We start from the raw sequence: 23,402 nt of genomic DNA, 5'->3' as shown, positions 1-23,402 counted from the left end.
ATATTGTACAGAATAGAAAACTATCTAGCCACCAAATTTGATCTAAATCTGGCGAAACAAAAAATCGACTACAAAAAATCGGGTTTAAACCAGCTAAAGGCTTAAATGATTTTTGGTTTTCAGGGCGGCGGTGGCCAATGGGTACGAAAAATTGTTATTCTACCTTATTATTCAATTATTACTTACTCTTTAAAGATATTTATCTAATGTATTTTACCTGATTTTCAGAGTGCACAGGTATAACACTTGCGTGTTTGATTATTCATTTTACGATTTCTTTTTTATGATTTGATCATGATTTATCGTTACGATTCTTTTAATGTATATTTTATAAATTCGTTGTGTAAAGTTACTTCTTTACTTTTCTATTTTGTATGTGTGTCTAATGTTGTGTCATTTTTTTTATATGTATTTATTGTAAACATTGTGTTACGCTTCGTGCTGTACACGGTCATGGCCCCGACGGAAGACCAGCGCTAGCCCAGCCTGGCTCAGGCACCAGGCACAGATTATATTATTTTTTTATATTTTTACACAGATATTTTTTTTTTTTTTTTGTTTCTTAAGGCGATAGTGCATTTCAAATATTCGCAAAAATAGCCTAATTTACTAGGCCGCAAAGAGAAGCATAGTATTCAAAACTGATATCAATTAGCCGAAAAAACTAAACAGTCCGACACAGATAATTTCATAATCATATAGATATCAAAATATCGTTGAATTTGGTTAAGTTTTGGAGGAGGAAAGAGTCGAGTACTACACATCGTTTTTTGAGATTTAATATTTAAATCTCAGCTCCCGTATCCTCTTAACAGGTAGATAAAGTGCTAAGTTTTGCAGGAAGTTTTATCTGGCAGTTAATTTATTAGTTAATTAGCTATCCAATACTTGGACATTGTGAAACAGGCCCTAAATAATGTAACCAAAGCAAATTTGGTATATAATTGTTATTTCGTAGTTATTTTACTCAATTTCTTTTATAATATTATTAGAATAATTCTAGTTAGTGCGGCTTTTGTCTGCTTTATTGTAAAGATAATTTTTTTTGTGATCTGATTTGGTGGTGTCTCTAGCCAATGGGTAGAAAAAGTGTTGTTCTACTATTTTTATCTACACATTATAAGCCCTCTATGATGCGTTCAAAATCGCACATTGCGGCCATCAAACATGGATTCTTCATCCAAATATTTAACAAATAGAGCTACCAAGAGAATTGTCTCTGCAAATCCAAAAACAATTCTTACCGGCGTCGCAAAGAGACCCAAGAATGAAAACGGCAACAAATCAATTATTTAATTATTTGTTGTTTGTAATATGGATATCTGGTCCGAAATAAAAGCTTTTATTTATTAACATAATAAGAAATACATATTATAGGACGTTACTAAACAAATTGACTAAGACCCACAGTAAGCTCAATAAGGCTTGCGTTGTGGGTACTTATGTAGACATGTTTATTTATTGTTTTTTTTTTTGTTATTTCTAGGGCAGCAGTAGCTCTAACCATTGGGTATGAAAATGTGTTGTTTAACAAATTTTAATTATTATTACTTTCATTTTGAGTTCTTTCTTAAAATTCTTAATAGTTAATGTTAAGGCAGCATTTGTCTTAGATATTTCATCTTATATAATAAAAACGTGAGTAACTCACGTATTTTACATTAAAGATTGACACTTACGTCGGACGGCCAACGCATGCTCCCGTTGAAGCTTCTCGTTATCGAGCGAAACTACATCTAAAAATCTACCTCTGTTAATAAATTTTGTCTGCGATTCCCGAAATTTTACTATTAAAATGTTTCCTTTTATTTCAGGGAGGTTCCAGTTCCAGTCAATGGGTACAAAAGAGTATATTTTGCCTATCCTTGTGCCGCCCACCATACAAAATTATAGCTAAGGAAGTTTGAATCTAGTACAATTTTTAATAAGGTTGATTTTCATTTGCTCGAATATTTAACGAGACAATCGAAATGCTGCTTTGTTTTTTTTTAGTGAAAGTTGATTTTCCATCAAAACGGAATGTACATCCTAATGTACATTGGGCAGCACGAGGCTACATCAATTATTATTCATTTTCATTTCATTTCATTTATTCATAAGCAACTTGTACATCGCATTTGAAATTATACATTAAAATAGTCTAACATAAACACAATAACCTATACACTCACATATTACACGTTAATTTGCTCATCGATAACCAAAATAATTCACTAATTTAAAAAAATAAACAGAACTTATAAAACTAAAAAAATAAAGAATATGTCAATCATGTCAATATTAACTGTTGTGAGGACATTAAGCCGCAACCAGGATGGAAAAGAAAAGAGAAATGGAAAACGTAAAGATTTATTTTATTTCTTTATTGATTTTTTTCCCTTAGATTTCTATAAAATTTGGTGGATAGACAGAGTTTCCTAATCTGTACAATATAAATACAATTTCAATTTATGTCCTAGAAAATCCTCTAAGCTACTAAAACGTACGGTATTTTTGTAACTAGGGGCCGACTTATGAATTTCGATCGCTCGATTTCGTGTTCTATCTTTAATAATATCTCTAGTGCTAGGCATTTTAATTCAACTAATTGAGTTAAAAATTGAGTGCTCAATACCATTAGATTCCCAAATTCTATGGGTCTTATTTCAAAAATAAATCCGCCGTAAACCACGGCTTTTCTACTTCGAGTCAGTAGAAAATCTGCGGTTTTACGGCGGATTTATTCGTCGATTTCGTGTGACTTTCTTCAATACTATCTCCACTACTAGGCATTTCAATTCTGCTAATAGAATTGAAAACGAGTGATCAATACAACTAGATTTCAAATTTCTATCTCTTGTTTTTTTTTTTATAGCTTTTCCCCATTTTACGTAGGTTTTCGAGTGACGAAATCGAGCGCTCGAAATTAAAAAATCGGCCCCCAGAACACAAAATTACATACATTTTTCGAGACAGAATCGATTTCATGGGTATTCCATCCAAATTGAGAAGATTTGAAAACCAGCCAATTATTATTAAATTATTTTCAGTAAATATTTTAATTTGTTTATATTTGAAGTAGCTTTATATTGACACCTGCCGCGATAGCAGAGGACGCTGGTTCGATTCCAGCCTGGGGCCAGGCCTTGGTCACTTTTTCTTAGTATATGACATTTATTTCAGTTTATAATTTATACAGCCAATTATTATCCAGATGTAACGAAAAAAATCATTCATTTCGGTAACGAAAATGTATTTTTTATCAATTTTAGACTGCAGGAGGAGGCGGAGGATCAGAAACAGTCATTAACGGTCCACAGGTAAAATTATATCATCTACAAAAACTGTTAAAATTATATCTGTATACATGTACAGTCAACCAATTTGAATCCTAAGCCACTATAGAACCTTGTCGCTTTAACTACTCTATACATGACATGCATCACTCAATAAGCACTGTCGTAGAAGTCATTATGACATGGTTCTATAGTGGCCTAGGAATCAAATTGGTTGACCGTACCTACGAACACCACTTTATCTTTGGCTTTATAAGTATTTATATAAGTACTAATTTATTCGCGACGTATCAGCATTGCGATACAACGAGGCTATGTGGTCGGACTGGCCAGCATCCTTGGTACAATGCCTCAAGGGCCTATTTTTAGATTTAAGCTAGTTATTTATTTAGTTTAGTAGTTCCACAGTTGCTGTAGTCCCCCTTTTAAACTTTATTTATTTTTAAATTTAAGGCTAATTTTATTTATTTTAAGATTTAGGTTTTAGTCATAGTTTGGTTCAGTTGAAATTTTTTATTATATACATATACTCTGGCAAAGCGGCTTTGACAGTAGAAATGGCGGCAAATTTGAATTTTGTTCCTTTTTCAACTGACAAAGTCGGCTTGCCAGAGCATAAGTCAGTAATCCTATTTAGTTCAGCGAAAAGGGGGCTCAGGAACGCTTCGGCCCCAGTTTCATTTCGTCATCTCCATAAATCGTCCGCACTGTTATGTCGTCACCCTACAATTCCTAATTCGTAACCTTCCTAACTCGTCCATTTTCTTATATCGTCAATACCCCATTTTGTCTAAATTCCTATTTTGACCATAGTGCCAACTCGTCCAATATCTGATATCGTCAATATACCATTTTTGTCTACGTTCCTATTTCGACCAAAGTGTTTTATTTTATGTTTTATTTTCACACTTTCATTTTGACTTCGAAAAAAATATTTGACTGACTTTGACGACTCCGTCGATTCTAAAACCATAGCGAGCATCCAAAAGTCCCAAGCCTAACTATTACTATGCTATGTAGTTGACGAGTTGGCACTGTGGTCTAAATAGGAATGTTGACGAGTAAGCACTATGGACCAATTAGGAGTGTTGACGAATCGGCACTGTAGTCTAATTAGGAATATAACCAAGTTACTACAGTGGCCCACGTAAGAAAGCGGGCGAGATAAGAAAGTGACGATATAGGAATGCTGGCGAATCGGAACAGTAGACCAAATGCGAATGAGAACTACTTAAGAAGTTGACGAAATGAAACTGAGGCCGAAGCGGTCCTGAGCCTTTGTATGGACAAATTACTGGTTTGATTCTTCAAAGTCTTCAAACTATAAATAAACCATGAATGGCTTAATAAAGTAATTTTTTATAAAGCTTGTACATTAGAATGTTTTTATGAATTACAGTTTACTAACGTACGTATCATAAATATATTTTTAAAAATTACGTTAACATTTGTAATGTTTACAAAAAAGACGCCAATTTTCTAAATTTTTTTTGTGATATCCTAATTATTTTGATTATTATGCTCGAAACCGTGAAGAGTGAGGTAAGTATATCTGAATTAGTCTCAGTTGAGGCCTTTGCCCTGCTGTGACATCATCATCATGGTGGTCTTTTGGTGATCCAACCTTGGATGTAGGCTGTGGGATACAATAATTTTTTTTTACATTAACTTTATTAATGTGACTTAACTTTGTTTTCAGGATGAAATCGGGTCACAAGACAATGTATTTAATTACTTTAACAAGAAACTCAGACAGGTCAGTAATATAATTATTCATTTACTAGCTTTTACTTCCCTAATTTTCAATTCTTTTATTTTATACCCATAGTACGGTCAAGGAATTTGAATTCGGTAGGTTTTGATATTTTGTACCATTTTGTTGAAATAACATATTATATTTTCGTTTTAGGCCGTATCTAAAAAGAAGGTACGTATTCATTTTTTATTTTTAATGACCAGTCTGGCCTAGTGGGTAGTGACCCTGCCTATTATGGTGCCGGGTTCAAATCCTGGTAAGGGCATTTATTTGTGTGATGAACACGGATATTTTGTTCCTAAGTTTTAGGTGTTTTCTATGTATTTATAATTATATATATCGTTGTCTAGGTACCTACAACACAAGCCTTATTGAGCTTACTGTGGGACTTGGTCAATTTATGGAATAATGTTTTTTTTTTTGTTAAAATTATGTATTTATACAGAGAATAAATATACAATGACTAATAAATAAAGGAAACAGCAATGGTGACATAAGGATAACATTTACTATTCGGTTTTATGGACCGATTTTTTTTTTCTGTTACATTGGATAAAATTTGATAAATAAATAAAAAAATATTATAGGACATTATTACACAAAAACCTAAACCTAAAGAAGTCCCTATTTTGTACCATATAAGTTACGATTTATTATTGATTCCTCTTGGAATAAGAAATTCTTCAAACACCCAAATTTTGTCTAAAGGCCTGTTTACCAATGTCCAAGTAAAAAAAAAAAAAATATTTCGAGCTTTCGCTAAGATCACACTTAAATATTTACACTATAAAATTGGACATATATGATTTAAATTTATAAATGAAATGAAATTAAAAAGAATAATACACTTATTAGACAATTAAAATAAACAATAAAACCACCTACCGCCTGTTGTTTACCTCTTCTTTATGTGTTGTATTATTTGTACTGTTTCTGTATTGAGGTGTGCAATAAAGTGTATTTGTATTGTATTGTATTGTACAAATAAAAACAGGTCTCATTAAATGTCATAAATGAGTAATGTGTGTCACATACACAAAGCATCGGATAGCTTAACAAATAAATTAAATTAACAAGCAAAACTTAGCACTTTATCTACCAGTTATTTTAAGATTGTAAAACGCCAACGATGACTTTATCCGTCAGATAAGTGGCAAGTAGCTTAGAAAAAAAGAAGTAGTAGAAAAAAAAATATACCAAAATAGAAACCTGTCCATTCGGTGGCAAATTTCTCCGAATTTATTTATTTCTTTATTTATTTTAGGCCAATTTACCCATAGATTCTTAGTTATACGAGTATACAGGCTTACTATACCAGTGTTAGTACATCTTAACCTAGGTCTCACAGCTTCATTTGGGGTCTTGCTACACAGGACAGCAGACGCCCAGTGACAAAAAATGGACAGTCCCATTTCTCCGCTATATCTACCAGCAAGCTGTTCGTGCTAGGTACCCCGCAAGCGATACATTTGAGAGGCGATTCTTTTCATCATTACTGCATGAAAATCGTTTAGTTAGCCGGTAAATTAATATCTTTTTTATTTATTTTTCAGCTGTCTAGCGCGACAACTTTAAGTGATTCGGTGAGTAATTACGCTAATGATTGTCGTAATTACAATTTAATTTGACTTCACAGTGGCCATGTAATGAGGGCTAACGCATTTATTTTCGCCGTTGGGGGCGCTAGTGCAGACGGAGATCTTTCAAAATGCCAAATCCATTGTATTTTCGGGGGTTATTTTCACTCCTTATTCGTAATTATGGCAAATCTTTTTTCTATTATTGATTACTCATGGTAAACTTTAGATACAGTTCAATGGTTTAAAAAAGTACATGCAGAATTAAACAGGTTTAAAAACAGCATATAGTTAGACGTTGAAATACTAGTCTAACCCCCGTATTCATAAAACTTTATAAGCCTGAATAAATTAATTTATGTTTTCTCTCTTCCTTGCAAATATAAAAGTTATAATTATAAAATGACAGACAAGTGATTAGTACATCTCCTTCTTCCTCGCTTTGTCCTGGCATTTTTCCACGGCTCATGGGAGCCTGGGGTTCGCTTGACCAGTAATCTCAAGATTTCGCGTAGGCACTAGTTTTTACGAAAGCGACTGCCATCTGACCTTCCAACCCAGAGGGTAAACTAGGCTTTGTTGGGAGTAGTCCGATTTCCTCACGATGTTTTCCTTCACCAAAAAGCGACTGGTAAATCAAATGATATTTCGTACATAAGTTCCGAAAAACTCATTGGTACGAGCCGGAGTTTGAACCCGCGACCTCCGGCTTTTTTTTATTATAGTACATACTAAATATAATTTTTTAAAGGTGCATTTGTATACGATTTCAGATTTCGCCTAAGCAAAAGGACGAGGCTTTACAGGTACCTACATTAAATTTATGACGACCGGTCTGGCCTAGTAGGCAGTAGCCCTGCCTTCATGATGGTCCTGGGTTCGAATCCCGGTAAATGCATGTGTGTGATATGTGTGTGATAATATTTGTTCCTGAATCATGGGTGTTTCCTATGTATTTAAGTATTTGTATATTATATATATCGATGTCTGAGTACCCACAACACAATCTTTAAGCTTACCGTGGGACTTAGTCAATTTGTGTAAGAATGTCTCTATTATATTATTTTTTTGTTTATAAATTATAAAGAAAAAATAAGTTCTCCATTTCAGCTTGGATAAAAATTGTTCTCGTATGCCTGTTCTTCTCTGCCTTATCAGTGTCAAACTGACATATTCGCTCACGTCTGCGTAACTTACTTTCTATTTATCTCGCTCGCACTAATATGCGAGCACGAGCGAGATGCATAGATAGTAAGTTACGCACACGCAGCGAATATGGCGGTGTCAAACTGGTGGTAGCCGTACAGGTCGTATTTCTCAACCGATTCTCGTGAAATTTTGTGAGCAGGTTTTAATTTGCTTTCGTCGATTCACTTTTCATTTTTTTTAATAAGAGCGCCGTGGAAGTTTTTGGTGTCTATAGCTATTCCAGCTACTATACACAAAACAGGTCCTGGCCATAATATATTTACTAATAAAATATATTTTTATTGCAGATGGTGAGTACACGATTCATATTTTATTGGTACTAATCGTAAAAAAAAACTATGTGAAACTATGGACCGGGTGCGATATCCAATCATTTACTTTTGACAACTTCCATTGATCAAAATAGCCTTACAATTATATATTAGCAATTCTTATATAAATTATATCTGCTTGGCCCTACTTATCGTTATATCTAGCCAATATTTCATGACCAAAAATGATGTGGTCATAATTTTGCTATGCAGAGTTAACTTGGTTCGACTCTGTTTTGTTAAAAAAAATAAGTTTGTGCTAACCAATTAGCTACCAATATTTTTATAGCTGATATACTCGGCTCCTGTAGTATATTTAAGGCCGAAACATTGTATGTAGGTTTAGTGTTTTTTTGGAGAAAATTGAAAAAATAATAATTGCTACTTAAAAACACCCCGTTAATAAGATAATTAAATGAGAACAGATTCTAGAACCTCTTTTACCTGACACTTAACTGGCCACTTCAATCAATTTTTCGTGTTATGGCTCCATTAAGGTGTTGATGATTCTCCCAATGTCGAGGTTGGATAAGACATAATTTAATTTTATCATACGATTAGAACCGGCCAGTAAGTAAGTATTCTTTATTGCACCAACAATTATACATTTTACATACATGTAAAACTACAAATGAATTTTAAAGGAAAACAGAACCAGGTAACAACAGGCGGTCTTATCGCTAAAAAGCGATCTCTTCCAGACAACCTTTAGGTAGCAGGAAATTTGCGGCCAGTTTACGTTGACAAATCAAATGACACGTTGTCAATGACATTTAAGACGAACAATTGTTGACGTGACGTTTATCTTGTCAGTTACCACATGATGATTATTTTTAGATAGAATAATATATTTTTGTTTGTTCGGCGAGCAAAAAAAATGATACCTATGAAAAGTTTTTTTTAATTTCTATTAAAGTTAATTAGTTTAATGTACTTACCATGTCATATCGGTAACTAATTTGTTAGCACCTATACCTATATGTAGAGTGGTATGTATATAGTTTGAAAAATATACAGTTTGAATGTTTTATGTTATTATAGAATTCTTTCTCGTTGTAATATCATCAGCCATCCTATTAATGTAATATTATATTTTTTTAGCTGGCTTTAGTGACGTCCTCGGTAAGTAATGTTCTACAATAGTAAAATAAGAAATGTTACACATTAGTAAACTAAGAATTGTTCCTCTGGCTTTTTAATTTACTGGCGGAGGTATGTATACTATTTTTCTGTTCGCCGGAACCAGAAAGCGGCAACTTCGTTTAGCGCGGTGTGCCGAAAGTTGACGCTTTTCGGCCTGAGGGCAGAAAAATATTTATTAAATCTACTTAAGAGGGAAGAATACCAACTACTCGTCCAAACAAAAAGAGAAAATGTTTTTCCACTTCTAAATATTTTTTTTCTTCATGTTATTGACACATTAAACAATTTGGTTTACCTATAGGTTTTACTTTTTTTTTTCAAAATTTGCAATACAAAAAAAACAATAAAATAGTTTTAAGAAAAAAAGCGAAACCTATAAACCTAGAATACATTATGCTGAAGCGATTAACATTAAAATCAATGTGATTTGTTGAGGTTTAGTTAGTGGAAGCCGTGGTCTCCCGAAATGGATATTTCATACAAAAAGTACCGTTATTTCGTAATCATAATCATAAATCTTTATTTGCAATAGATATAGTACTAACTCCTTAGGATCGAAAACTATTCTTCCCTCTTAACAGATTTCTTGAGATAACATTCTTGCTCAGCATTTTCTATCCAGTTTTACATATTACTCTTATTTTATTTTAATGAAAAATCGATAAAAAATAAAATTTAATGTAGTTACACAATTGCTCACTTTATTAAAGTATGACTCGCGGTAAAGCGGGTTGGAGTCCGACGCTTCGTTTTGTATAACGAGTGATCTATGGAAAATTGAAGTGTGGGTCACCTCAGCCCGGACCCGGAACGTTCGAGCATGAGTCATATTTTAGTAGGTAAATAGGGTAAACCGTTTATTACTGGCCACCCTCCAATTACTGGCCACCTTATACTAAAAGGGATTCTGTTTAATAATCACACAATTTAAGTTTACTTGAGTATAAGGTGGCCAGTAATTGGAGGGTGGTCAGTAATAGACGGTTTACCTTACCTCATAACATTCAGTAAATGCAACCCCAGGTTTAATACGTATTACTTTAAATTACAGCTACTTTTTAACTGTATTGTTCTTACTGAAGTGAATTATGAGGGCAGAATAGCTTTGCGATCCTAACGAAATAAAGGTACTTTTTCCATGAAATTCCCTTTCGGGAGAAAACGGTTTCCACTAACTAAATCTTTACAAATCACTTTGATTTTGACGTTTCGCTTTTTTTTTGTATTGCAAATTTTGAAAAAAGCATAACTTGTAAACCTAGTTTTTCATTGTGTCAATAACATACTGAAAAATCATGAAGAATGGAAAATATTTCGAAGTGAAAAAAACAATTTCTCTTTTTGTATGGTCGATCACGTGGTCTACTTCCCACTTAACAAAAAACCGGCCAAGTGCGAGTCGGACTCACGCACGAAGGGTTCCGTACCATTATTTATAAAAACGGCAAAAAAAATGTTTGTTGTATGGGAGCCCCCCTTAAATATTTATTTTGTTCTGTTTTTAAGTATTTTTTGTTGTTATAGCGGCAACAGAAATACATAATCTGTAGAAATTTCAACTGGCTAACTATCATGGTTCATGAGATACAGCCTGGTGACAGACGGACGGACGGACGGATGGACGGACGGTCGGACAGCGAAGTCTCAGTAATAGGGTCCCGTTTGACCCTTTGGGTACGGAACCCTAAAAACACTTGTTTTTACAATTTTATAAAATGTTACTTATTTTATTTTCTCCTTCAGGAATTAGTTAACCAAGTAAAACTGAAATCTCCATCGAGTAAAGTAAGAATTTATTAATTTATAGTCTAGCTAATAATGTGTGTCAGTCATAGTAGAATCGAAAAACTATACTCATCTCTCTTATAATACTAGTATAAGAAAAAGATAGAATGATTGGCTCTGCCTATGCGCGTCTGATTTAGATTTAATCACTAATTACGATTTGATCTGGTTTTGATACGAATTTGACTGGAAGAGAAAAGGTTTAAAGGTTGACTGGAAGAGATCCATTATAGGGATAAGTTCGCCTTTGTATATTGCCAACATTTTTTTTTTCTTTTATTGTATCTTTACCTGTCTCTTATGTACAATAAAGTGTTTACATACATACATACATACATACATACCTTGACGATCGTCTTAATGATTGGCAAGCAACGCACGCACGAATTTCCCTTCATCTCGCATGCACCTAGAGATGGGTAGTGAGTAAATACTCTCGCGTAAATACTGAGTATTTACTCAATATACCCGTATTTACTCATTTATACCCAAATTGGAGGGTATAAACTATTAAGAGTGCTGAAAGGGGTATATAAATTTAAAGTATAGGTGTATTTTGTAAGCCGCTACTGGATAAAGTACTCAAAATTGTAAGAAATATTTTTTAAAGGGGGTTACAAAAAACACAGAAACCATGAACGTGTTGCACATCATTAAATGGGTCTTTAAAAGTAACTTGAATGTTTCCAAAAACTTTATTGGATAAATTGAATGCTTTTGGAAAAAAACCTTCAGCGATAAAAGCTTGTACCAAACATTTTTTGCCAAAAATGATTTACTTACCGTTTCGCTTTTATTTCTAGGTAAAACAGTTCCAGGGTGGATACAAATCGAAAAAGAAGCTGTGTGTATTCTCTCCCGCAAAGGAGTACTGCGTGGAACAGCAGAAGGGACTCTAAATAAAAAAGTGAGTTACATTTGTCTAAAAATACCAAACTCACTTATTATTAGAAGCACTGGTGGCCTAGCGGTAAGAGCGTGCGACTTGCAATCCGGAGGTCGCGGGTTCAAACCCCGGCTCGTACCAATGAGTTTTTCGGAACTTATGTACGAAATATCATTTGATATTTACCAGTTGCTTTTCGGTGAAGGAAAACATCGTGAGGAAACCGGACTAATCCCAACAAGGACTAGTTTACACTCTGGGTTGGAAGGTCAGATGGCAGTCGCTTTCGTAAAAATTAGTGCCTACGCCAAATCTTGGGATTAGTTGTCAAGCGGACCCCAGGCTCCCATGAGCCGTGGCAAAATGCCGGGACAACGCGAGGAAGAAGAGACCAAACTCACTTCTTGTTGGTATTTATTGAACATCTGGGTTGGTAAAAGTAGGGAACCCCAACTTCTCCGTTGGTGCTCAACATTGTCACAATAATAATTTTACCAATAATTAATACTGAAGGGTTTAATATATTTTGTTTTTGTTTCAGGGTCCGATTGTTTAACGATTTGTGCTATTTTTCGTCAATGTAAAATGGTGTCAATAAACATTTTTTGGGCAATATTATCGAGTATTTTCTTTAGTTATTTTATCATACCACTAGCAAAAAGTACCTACCAACTTAAGCATTTTAGGAGATTTGAAATGGGGACAGAATTTAGGAATCCTTACTAGTTCTAGATACCTTTACTTTTTCTTATATGATAAGCAAAATTATAAGAAGGTTTTTGGCTAGTAAATAATAATAAAATAAACTAGAAGTATTATGATCTAGTCCCACAGTAACCTCAATAAGGCTTGTGTTGTGGGTACTAAACGTTGATATACTTATAATAGATAGATATAGCAACGTACATAACTCAAGAACAAATATTTGTGATGGAAACAAAAATAAATGCCCCTAGCAGGATTTAAATCCGGGACCTTCTACTTTATAGGCGCATTTTTCATTTCATTTTACGTTTCCGTACCAAAAAGGTACAAAAGGAACCCTTAAGCGCTGTGGTCTCTGCAGCATTTATGCTGAGTCAGCGCCTATTCTTTACCACAACACATGAACCTCTACTAATATCTCTACTAATCTAAAAATAAGACACGTAATATATTGTTATTGATATTAGTGTCAAATTGTATGTTACTTTTTTTTGTGTCTTGTTAATTTTCTTTTTCTCTTGTTATTTGTTTGTCACAAAGCATGTAAGTTGTGGTTGAATAAAGATTTTATCTATCTTATCTATCTATCTTATGGTGCGACTCTGTCCGTCTTCGTCCGTCCGCGTCAAAACGCCAATCATCTCGAGAACTACTTAAGCTATCCATTTGCAATATGTAGTTACGAACAAGGCTAGCCCGAACGCATTGAAAGTGTTATTTTTTTTTTTTTTACTATAGAAAAAGCTCAATATGAGAGAGGGTCCAAAATTTCAAAGTCTAGTTACTAGGTCAAATGGGGTATCGTTTGAAAGAGCTTAAACTATACAATCCAAAATAAATTTTTTCATAGTGAAAATGAAAGAAAATGTAAAAAAATACCATTCCATTAAAGCTATCTAAGCTAGTTAGGCTAAGCTAAGCTAGGAAATACAATAAAGTTCCCAAGTATAAAGCAGAAGGCATTTTAGATATTAATATTGTTATAATTGAACACAATTTGTAACTGGTCCAATAAATACTAATTATGGATGCTTACGATAAGTATATCTTACACTCACTTAAGTTTGGTTTTAATAATACCCTGTAGCACTAAATACGAGTAATTAGGGAAATATTTTATTTCAGTAACCAGATTTATCCTTTATGTTTAATACACATATATTTGGTGGGAAACCTACACAAATCGACCAACCGGCCGGCGCTGGCGATAGAAATTCCTAAATTATAAGTATATTATACCTAATTAAATACCTACATAGAAAACTCGTAACAACTATAGAGGATGTACTTAAAGAGTCAGCAATGCGCATGTAATACCCCTGGAGCTGCAGGCGTCCATATGCTACGGTGATCGCTTACCATCAGATAGCCCGTAATTCCGTATGCTTGTTTGCAACCGACAAGGTGTACAAAATGGTTCATAAACACCCAAAACTCAGGAACAAACATTCCAGCTATTCGTAATAAATTGATCCACAAATAAAGGCTCTTACGTGGATTCCACAATCTACACTGACTTGGCAAAAATTTTGTTTTGGTGTAAAGGTCGTTGATAAAAAAAATCAAATCATTGACAGCGCACTTCACTCCGTCAATAACGGCTAAGTTTATAGCTACTCTAGTGCCACTCTGGAAAGATTTGGAACTGTTATTTATAGAAACAACTAACTTTGGAACTATTTTCCTATTAAGAGGCTGTCAATACCTAAAACGCGCACACTGTCTATTTGTATCGGAGTAAATGAGATAGCACTGTCGCATGTTACTGGGCCTGGGCAAGGGAATAATAAGAAAAATATTTAAATAAAAAAAGTGGATTATTATTGTAATATTTAACTCAACCACGGTTTAGATATAAATGTTTTGAAATTGTGATTTTAATTGCAGACCCATAAGTCAAATCAATAAAGACATAAAACCGTTTAATTGTGATTTTAAGACCAATCTTTGCAATTATTTTCTATCGAGCCGATTTCGTTCAATCGTGTATCGACTATCGAGTACGACCACGGTCTTTGAAATATAATTAATATGAACATATATTTTTCTTACTTGACTAAAACAAATAGTCTTTCTTAAAAGACTGTTTAAGTAACATCAATTTCAAGGACATTGGGTGTTGACAGCCTCTTAAAGAGTTTTCTCCTTACTTCTACCCTCCATAAACAATACGTCTACTGTAAGCAGTGTATAAGAAGGAGTAAAATCTCATTGTATGAAAAGTGTCCATTAAACAACATTAAATAGGTCGCTCCACAATACACCGAAATGAAATGTCATAGACTTAGTACTTTATACGCATGCGTCCGTGAGGGACAGAACATACGTGACAAAATTAGAACACGTTTTAACATTCCCGACAACATACCAAAAACAACCTACGTAATTTGGTCGGGTTATTTGTTACCCCTCCCCCATTTCATCTCTATATTATTATATACTCGTAGTATAAGTTCTTGTCATGTCCCTGTGCCACCCTAGCGCCACCGGAGCGATTTCGAACTATTATTTACAGCTGACACTATAGGGAGCGTGCATGAACTGTAGGAGGCAGCACAGGAGCCGTCAGATTTTTGGCGCGAGGCGTAAATGTGATGTTTTTTGTTCCGATGTAGCCCACAAGATGGCAGAACCTACTATGCACAAGAAAACACGTGACGTGTAAATGTGAATGTTTATGGTTCCGATTCAGGCCACAAGATGGCAGACCCTCCAACGCGCACGGTCCCTATATCACACTCCATTATTTAGCTGTCAGCGAGGGGGGTATGGAGTGCAGAAAAAGAATCAAAACCTTTATGTATGAAAAGTGTCCATCAAAAAACATTAAATAGGTGGTGCCACAATACACTGAAATGAAATGTCATAGACCTAGTATTTATATAGATGTGCTGTACGCGTGCGCCCGTGAGGGACAGAACATACGCAATAGATACGCATTACCACAAGGTTCGCAATTGGGCCTGCTTTTATTTGTTGTCTATATAAATGACCTTGTCGCTGAGTTGACCTGTCCTTGCCTTTTACATGAGGATAATCTCAAGATATTTACTAGTATTAAGAATACTGAAGACTGCACAAAGCTTCAAGTAGGGCACAGTACAGCGGATGTCATTCTAGATCTAGAGCAGAGCCCAACTGGGGAAGTACCTCCACCTTACAGAAAACCGCAGCCAAATAACACTAGAGTAAGGTTGCCAGAGCTCAACGAGGGGGGGGGAGGGTTTAGGGTCGACAACGCGCACGTCTCCTCTGGAGTTGCAGGCGTACGTACATAGGCTACGGAGCCTGCTTACCATCAGGCGGGCCGTTTGCTTGATTGCCACCGACGTAGTATTAAAAAAAAGGATGTACTTAAATACAGACAAGTGCTTCACGATCTCATTCACAAACTCGAAAAAAAATCTTTTGTCTACACATTAAACAACGTCGCAATAAATCGCAAGCAAGTCATCCGCGACTTAGGAGAGTGTACTTCGACTAAAAATTAAATCCCATCAAAAACATTTTTATGTAAAATGTTGCCAAGACGAAAAAACTTGTATAACAAAAAACTTTTTTTTTATGAAGAAATCATTTGAGACTGAAAACAGACACTTCTGTTTTCAGTCTCAAATGATTGCTTCATCTGAACAGAGTACGAGTACCTTCAAAAGCTCTTTAAAATTACATACTTCTATTAAATAAACACTTTACGCGTGAAATTTCTAAATTACTTTATTAAGCTAATTAGCTTAATCTAATACGTGATTGTACGCACAAAATTGATTAAATCATGGCCACACGCAATTAACACAAATGTATATATAGCGGTAAAGATGTGTGCGTAATCCCGGCATTCGACTATCACCATGTACGCAAGGCTGTTGTGTGTGTTAGCTGTCGCTGTGTGCGTCAATGCTCAAGCGCTTCTTGTAAGTCCTAATCAAACCCCGCTAGCAATGATCTAAATCACGGTTAAAAAAATATATCTACCGTAGGGAACCTTAACTTACCATCCCCGCCCAAGTAATAAATTAAAATAACAATTATATTACAAGAAAATAAACGACGACCAGTTTGGCCTAGTGGGTAGTGACCCTGCCTACGAAGCCGATGGTCCCGGGTTCAAATCCTGGTAAGGGCATTTATTCGTGTGATGAGCATGGATATTTGTTCCTGAGTCATGGGTGTTTTCTATGTATTTAAGTATTTATAAATATTTATATATTATATATATCGTTGTCTAAGTACCCTCAACACAAGCCTTATTGAGCTTACTGCGGGACTTAGTCAATTTGTGTACTAATGTCCTATAATATTTATTTATTTATTTTTATTTATTTAATAAACACCTAATGAAATCACAATAAATACCTAGTCGGTCATTAAGTTCTGTTATCAGGTTTTCAACAAGTTTTCAACTGATTAAATATGAAATAAACCTTAAAATAAAAAAGGGCTCGAAAACTTAAACGTTTCGTTTCATTGAAGCGAAAACCGTCAACGACCCACCACTACTTACACGACGCTTGGTGCCCTGTACCCCTAGTGTAACTAAATTCGATTTTGAAACGTGACGTACGCGTTTGCGTTTAGTCTCATTTTGTATGGGTTTTTGAACAGCGCGCCAAGCGGGACGTTTTGGAAAGTCAAAAATGTCATACAAAATGACACTTAACGCAAACGCGTTCGTCACGTTACGATGTCGATCAAAGTTACACTAGGGGTACAGAACTCGATGCGTCTCGTACACGTAACGTTTTTACGATACGCTTACGCTCCTGCATATATATAGCACTAGAGACATTTCAAAATAAGCTAGTCAGACCAATCTAAGTTAGCAGCGAATTTGAATGAACCTAAATGGTGCAAATGTTATTTTAAACATCAAACTTGTATAAAATTATGACATTTACCGTAACACTTGCACTAGGGCTATCAAAACCGCTGCCAACTTATCTTGGTCTGACTCTATTCGTCAATTAATTATTTTAATTTTATTGTATTTTGTATTAGTGTAATGGTAAACATTGTTGATTTATTAAGATATTACATTATTTTACATTATGTAAAAAAATAGACTACGGATTTAATTTCCAGAAAGTGATCTCTTGATCAGTCACAAAGTTAACTACCTCTAAAAGATAGGTGTCGCTGATGCTATCAGATGAATAACATTGATCACCATCAGTGCAATAATTTATTATGTTTATAAATTTTCAGTCCCAACGAATGTGCCTGGCTTTGGATGAGGTATTTATGAAAAATAATTTTAATTTTCGATGACGTATTTGACTGAGTTAATAAGATAATTCCCATTACACATTAAGGATTCGATTTTAACTACTTTTTTATACTTTATCCTTCTCTCTCTCTCTCTCTCCGCAGCATTATTATTCCCATCTGATTGTGGGGTCTGCTTTCCTTATCTATTCTTTCCACTTCGCGCGATCCGCCGTGTCGTCCACTGTAACGTCGCAGGCACTCATGTCTTTTGCTATGGTATCTGTCCATCTCATCTTGGGTCTTCCTCTTCCTCGGGACCCAGCGATGTTCAGACCCATAGCAACATTCCCGATGTAATCAGGTCTTCTGTTTACGTGTCCAAACCATCTCAGTCGACTCTCTTTTACCTTATCGGCGATATTACGTACTCCGAGGGTACCGCGAACGTACTCGTTGCGTTGTGTATCTTGTCGAGTCTCGTTACTCCGCACATCCACCGAAGCACCGGGTGACTTGCTGTCCATCGATAACGAGAGGGTCTTCGGGCTGGTCTGGTTCGTTAGACACCATGTATTGGGATTTGGCGATACTCAGCATCAGGCCACCCGCCTTTAACTGACGTTTCCAGTTACAGAGAGCTTCTAACTCTTCTTGGGATGTAGTGCAGATGGCTACATCGTCTGCGTAAATAAATGTCCATGGTGCTTTAGTTTGGGCATTTTCAGTGAGTGCATCCATCACCAGGCAGAAGAGGTATGGACTTAGCACAGAACCCTGGTGTACCCCTTCACCGACTGCTATTGGCTTAGTTTGCCCCACTGTGGTTCGAATTACCGATTTTACGTCTCTGTACATGTCAGCTATTATGTCAATGTACCTCTCCGGGATATTTTTCTTCCGAAGACTCCACTGTCGGGCGAGGATCGCGGTCAAATTTCCATGTCTAGAAATCAATAAAAATCGGTGTGGTTTGGCCCTGAATTCTTCTGCAACCAGGATTATGGCAAACATAGGGTCGATAGTGGATAGCCCCGGGACGAAGCCGTATTGGTTTTTAGATAAGGAGCTCTCTGTTCTTAATCACTCGTTCATAGAGCTTCATCGTGTGGCTCATCAACTTTATTCCACGATAGTTGCTGCACTCATATCTACTAACCTTGCCCTGGTAGAGAGGAACGATGGTGCTTATCCTCCAGGCCCGGTATACATGATTCCAGGCTTTCAGAAATAGATGGGTAAGAAGATATATTCCTTTCTCCTCTAGGCATTTCCAGGCTTCAATGGGGATTCCATCAGGGCCCTTGGACTTCTTGTTTACTTGCTTGTTTGTTTGTTTTTCATACTTAATCCTTGATTTATTTCAATACATTTTATTTGAAGTTAATACATTTTTGTTTCGATATTTTGAATATGTAAAATAATTGTTGTATTATACTGTAACTTATGTTTTGTTTTGTTTTAGATAATCGTAAGTATTTATAATGTGTATCTTTTTAATATTTATATGTAACCTATAATCACTGCTTTAAACTTTCACCATTTTTACACATTATTAAATAATATAAAACTAAATAAGAATATAAAACTTAATAGGCGATTAAGTCTCGTTAATATTATTTAATAATGTACCAATAATGTCCAAAATAACTATCGCTAAAGGGCTTAAAACCTTAAAAATAACCAATTCCTTCAAGAAGTGTGATCAACGTTACATGAAACTCGTATTTTACATGTCAACTGAAGAGATTCTTTAATGCTCCGTAGCGTAGCGTAGTCATCTCGCTCTGTCACTCTTGCATATTAGTGTGACAGTGACAGTTGCGTTTCGTTCGCTACGAACCGTTGACTACGCGGGCTACTCACTTTTTTTTTTGTTGTCATTACGAAAAGGTAAGCATTTGACCACAATGTCACCTCACTTGATTTTAGACTGTTTCGTCTTAATATTTAACTGAACAATTTAGTTCGTTTTCAATAGTTCTAATAGGTACTATATAGGTATATCTATAATATACTATGTATTTTGAGCATAATATGTCTAGGTCATGGTACGTACACAAAGACGTCAAACGGTAAATAAAATCTAATATCCTTATGGCTTTTTTAGGATAAACCGACTACTTTAAGCGGAAAAAGTGTAAGTCATTTAAAATAATTATATAAATAGCCGCATAATAGCATTTACAGAGTTAATTATTTTTTTCTACTGTTGATCCATGTTGAAAATTTTAACAATAGTACATTACGATACAAGTGCTATTCGGTCATGTTTTAATTTATGTATCGTACAACGTTTTACAGTACATATAGTCCGTTAATTTTTCGACATAGTTACGTAATGTGCTAATTATCGCACCAGTGCGGTAAAGTAGCACCATATTATGTACTGTAATAGTTATTGCAGTGGATGAGTTTCGATTGGGAAAGGGCAATTCGTGGAAGTAGACAAATCCACGAATTGCTGTTCCTGCCGAGGCATATATAGTGCTTTTCTCCAAACATGCGACAAAATAAGGTAAATTTAAGCATCAACCAGCCCTCAAATCGAACCTGCAAAAACAATTTCCGTACGTTATCATGAATTATTGAAGTGATTTTGTTATAACAACTAAAAAAATAAAAAATATATCATAAATTATAATTATTTTCTAGCCGAGGCATGTGCAAAAGGTTGCAAAGGTAAATATTGAACAGGAAAGAGAAAAGGAAAAGTGTATTTTAAATTTTCAAGAACAATTTACTCAATTCAAAATATAGTCACAAAAATATTATAATACGCGCTGTGATTGCAACTTTCATTGTTGTAAAATTAATAAGCATTATTTAATTAAATCTATCTTCTCCTTCTTCCTCGCGTTATCCCGGCATTTTGCCACGGCTCATGAGAATCTGGGGTCCGCTTGACTACTAATCCCAAGATTTGGCGTAGACACTAGTTTTTACGAAAGCGACTGCCATCTGACCTTCCAATATAAACTAGGCCTTGTTGGGATTAGTCCGGTTTCCTCACGATGTTTTCCTTCACCGAATTCAAATTCAAATATCAAATGATATTTCGTACATAACTTCCGTAAAACTCATTGGTACGAGCCGGGGTTTGAACCCGCGACCTCCGGATTGCAAGTCGCACGCTCTTACCGCTAGGCCAACAGCGCTTAATTAAATCTATATCATCTTAAATGTATAAAAATACAAATGTTTACTACTTACAGAAATAACGTAGCGCTCTTTATATTTCAGCTCGCTAAGAAACTCTTCCACGGCCTAAAGGTACTTACAGGAACTTATCGTAAATACTTATACTCTGGCACATCTACTCTATGAGTAGATAAAGGCGATAAATTCAAAAAAATATAGGCTTCTTGTTCTTTTCGTGTCGAGGTTCCTTTTTTTATACGATGGAAGCCCAATAGGCAGCGGTGTTGACCGCGTCCCTCAGATCCAGAAGGCCTACCGCGAACCACGTTCGACGTGTTGCCTCTCTGTCGCACTTGTAAATTCGTACGTAAGTGTGACAGGGAGGCAACACGTCGAACGTAGTTCGCGGTAGGCCTTCTGCTCCGAGCATGCGGGCATGCGGGGCACGCCAGTAGATGTGCCATGGTTTGCGTTGCTGTGTCGCTGGTACATTGAGTCGAGGAGCTACGGAGCAATCCCCATTTGGCCATATTTTGCTTGGGTCCTGAGCCTGTTTAAGGACTTCCAAATTGGCCAAGGTTCTTTATGGCCAGGCGGTAGTTGCTCCGAAGCCTGCACGTACACGTCTGGTGGAGGGCACCGGGTCTGCCACAGCAAGCGGCGCACATCGGGCAGCTCACCCTGAAGGGGGCTGGTGAAAAATATAGGCGCAAATGGTTAATCTCCGAGAGAAAATTTAAATTTCACGCTTTTTTCTACTGACAAGTGTGTGTTTGACCATATTAAATCTTTTTGATAAAACAGTTTACAACTTATTTAAATATAACGACAAATATATTTATTTCAGCTGGACGTAAGTTTTTATAGTTACGTAATAACAAACAGAACCCCTAGCGTAAATTTATTCGATAGCGTGACGTGACGTACCGCGTTTGCGTTAAGTCTCATTTTGTATGGGATTTATAAACAGCGCGCCAAGCGGGATGTTTTGGAAACTCAAAATCCCATACAAAATGAGACTTAACACAAACGCGTTCGTCACGTTTCGCTATCGAATAAATTTACACTAGGGGTACAGGTGCAGATTGGAAGACGAAAACATGACGAATCTATAAGGGTTCCGTTTTTTGCCATTTGACTACGGAACCCTAAAAAGCTAACAGGGGGACCATTTTGGAGAAGAGCGGCTATGAACAGGAACCACTGGAGCGATTCAGAGGAGGCCTTTGCCTGGAGGCAAACTGAGTTGCGCAATATAATATAATGTAAAAAATAACTTTACCCTATCTCAGTAATAAAAGCTTTTTATTTATTTACTCGTATTAATAACAAGCAACAACAACAACCATATAGTGAGACGTATATAAGTTTTTAATTTTAAAATCCCCCCTCCTGACTCAATTCAAATTCAAATCTTAATACTTAATAGCTTACCTATATTGTATTTGTGTAACTTAAAAAGCGGAGGAATGTCAAAATTTCGCATTTAATATTTTTCCAGTTAACTCTTTTATAATTAATTCATAAGGGTAGTTATTTTATTTAAAAAATTAGTAAAGTAGAAAAATTCAGTAACCAGAGGCTTCCTCGTATTAATTTATCTACCCATTTATTTATTTATGATATTGATGCTACATTTTCTGTTTCAGCTTGTAAGTAGATAATTAATATACCTAATATACTTACTATATGTATACATATAGACAACCTGATATAGAACGTGTCATCCACGAAGACGCTTGCCGTGACTTATTATATAATGTCATGTTATTAACGGGTAGATTTGACAAATCTACGCGTCATCGTGGATGACACGAACTATAAACGGTCTTCTCTTACCACAGTTTTGACACTGACATATTCAATTTTAACCCAAGATATAACATGATTAAAATCGACTTGTTCATATCCCTAAAAACGCACACATACAAATACAAATACAAATTATTTATTGTTTGAATGTAAGTGGTTATAAATGGTGGTAGGGTTAGTATTTTGTTACATCACAATCAACCAGAATTTGGCGTACAATATCCAAGTATTCTCTCAATATGCATGTCATTAAAACCAATTAAGAATAAAAGTATAACAATGTCAGAATAAATAAAAGTATTAATTATAAAAAAAGTCAATAATAATTATAAAAAAGAATAATAATAATAATAGGTAAATGTCATGCATATAGAAAAGTAGCAAACACATTTTTTCGTAATAATTCACAAAATTTAAATGTCAATAGTAATAAAATGGAATAACATTTTTTTTTAAGCATTCGTGGATACAAAGTTCATTGTGTACACAACCGTGTAACCACCAAAATGGCTACGATTTGGTTTGAAGTTCATCTTGTCAACAGTATGGTTGTCCTTTTTTGACAAATGGCATTTTTACAAGAGCGAAGAGAGAGAA

The 23,402-nt window shown here is 35.2% G+C and overlaps 2 long non-coding RNA genes across 2 annotated transcripts; both read left to right on the top strand.

Annotated features, from left to right (window-relative positions):
- Positions 1-9,227: 9,227 nt before the first annotated feature.
- Positions 9,228-12,560, top strand: LOC133531168 (uncharacterized). The gene is made up of 4 exons (XR_009801488.1): positions 9,228-9,250; positions 11,015-11,056; positions 11,860-11,963; positions 12,484-12,560. It is a non-coding gene; the product is annotated as an uncharacterized LOC133531168 (long non-coding RNA).
- Positions 12,561-19,953: 7,393 nt separating this feature from the next.
- LOC133531025 (uncharacterized) lies at positions 19,954-21,365 on the top strand. Its single transcript, XR_009801435.1, has 3 exons — positions 19,954-19,992; positions 20,508-20,534; positions 21,096-21,365. It is a non-coding gene; the product is annotated as an uncharacterized LOC133531025 (long non-coding RNA).
- The last annotated feature ends 2,037 nt before the right edge of the window (positions 21,366-23,402 follow it).

This window comes from Cydia pomonella, chromosome 24, assembly GCF_033807575.1.
Source record: "Cydia pomonella isolate Wapato2018A chromosome 24, ilCydPomo1, whole genome shotgun sequence".
NCBI lineage: Eukaryota > Metazoa > Arthropoda > Insecta > Lepidoptera > Tortricidae > Cydia > Cydia pomonella.
The sequence above is the reverse complement of the archived record's forward strand: the minus strand, read 5'-3'. Positions and strand labels throughout refer to the sequence as shown.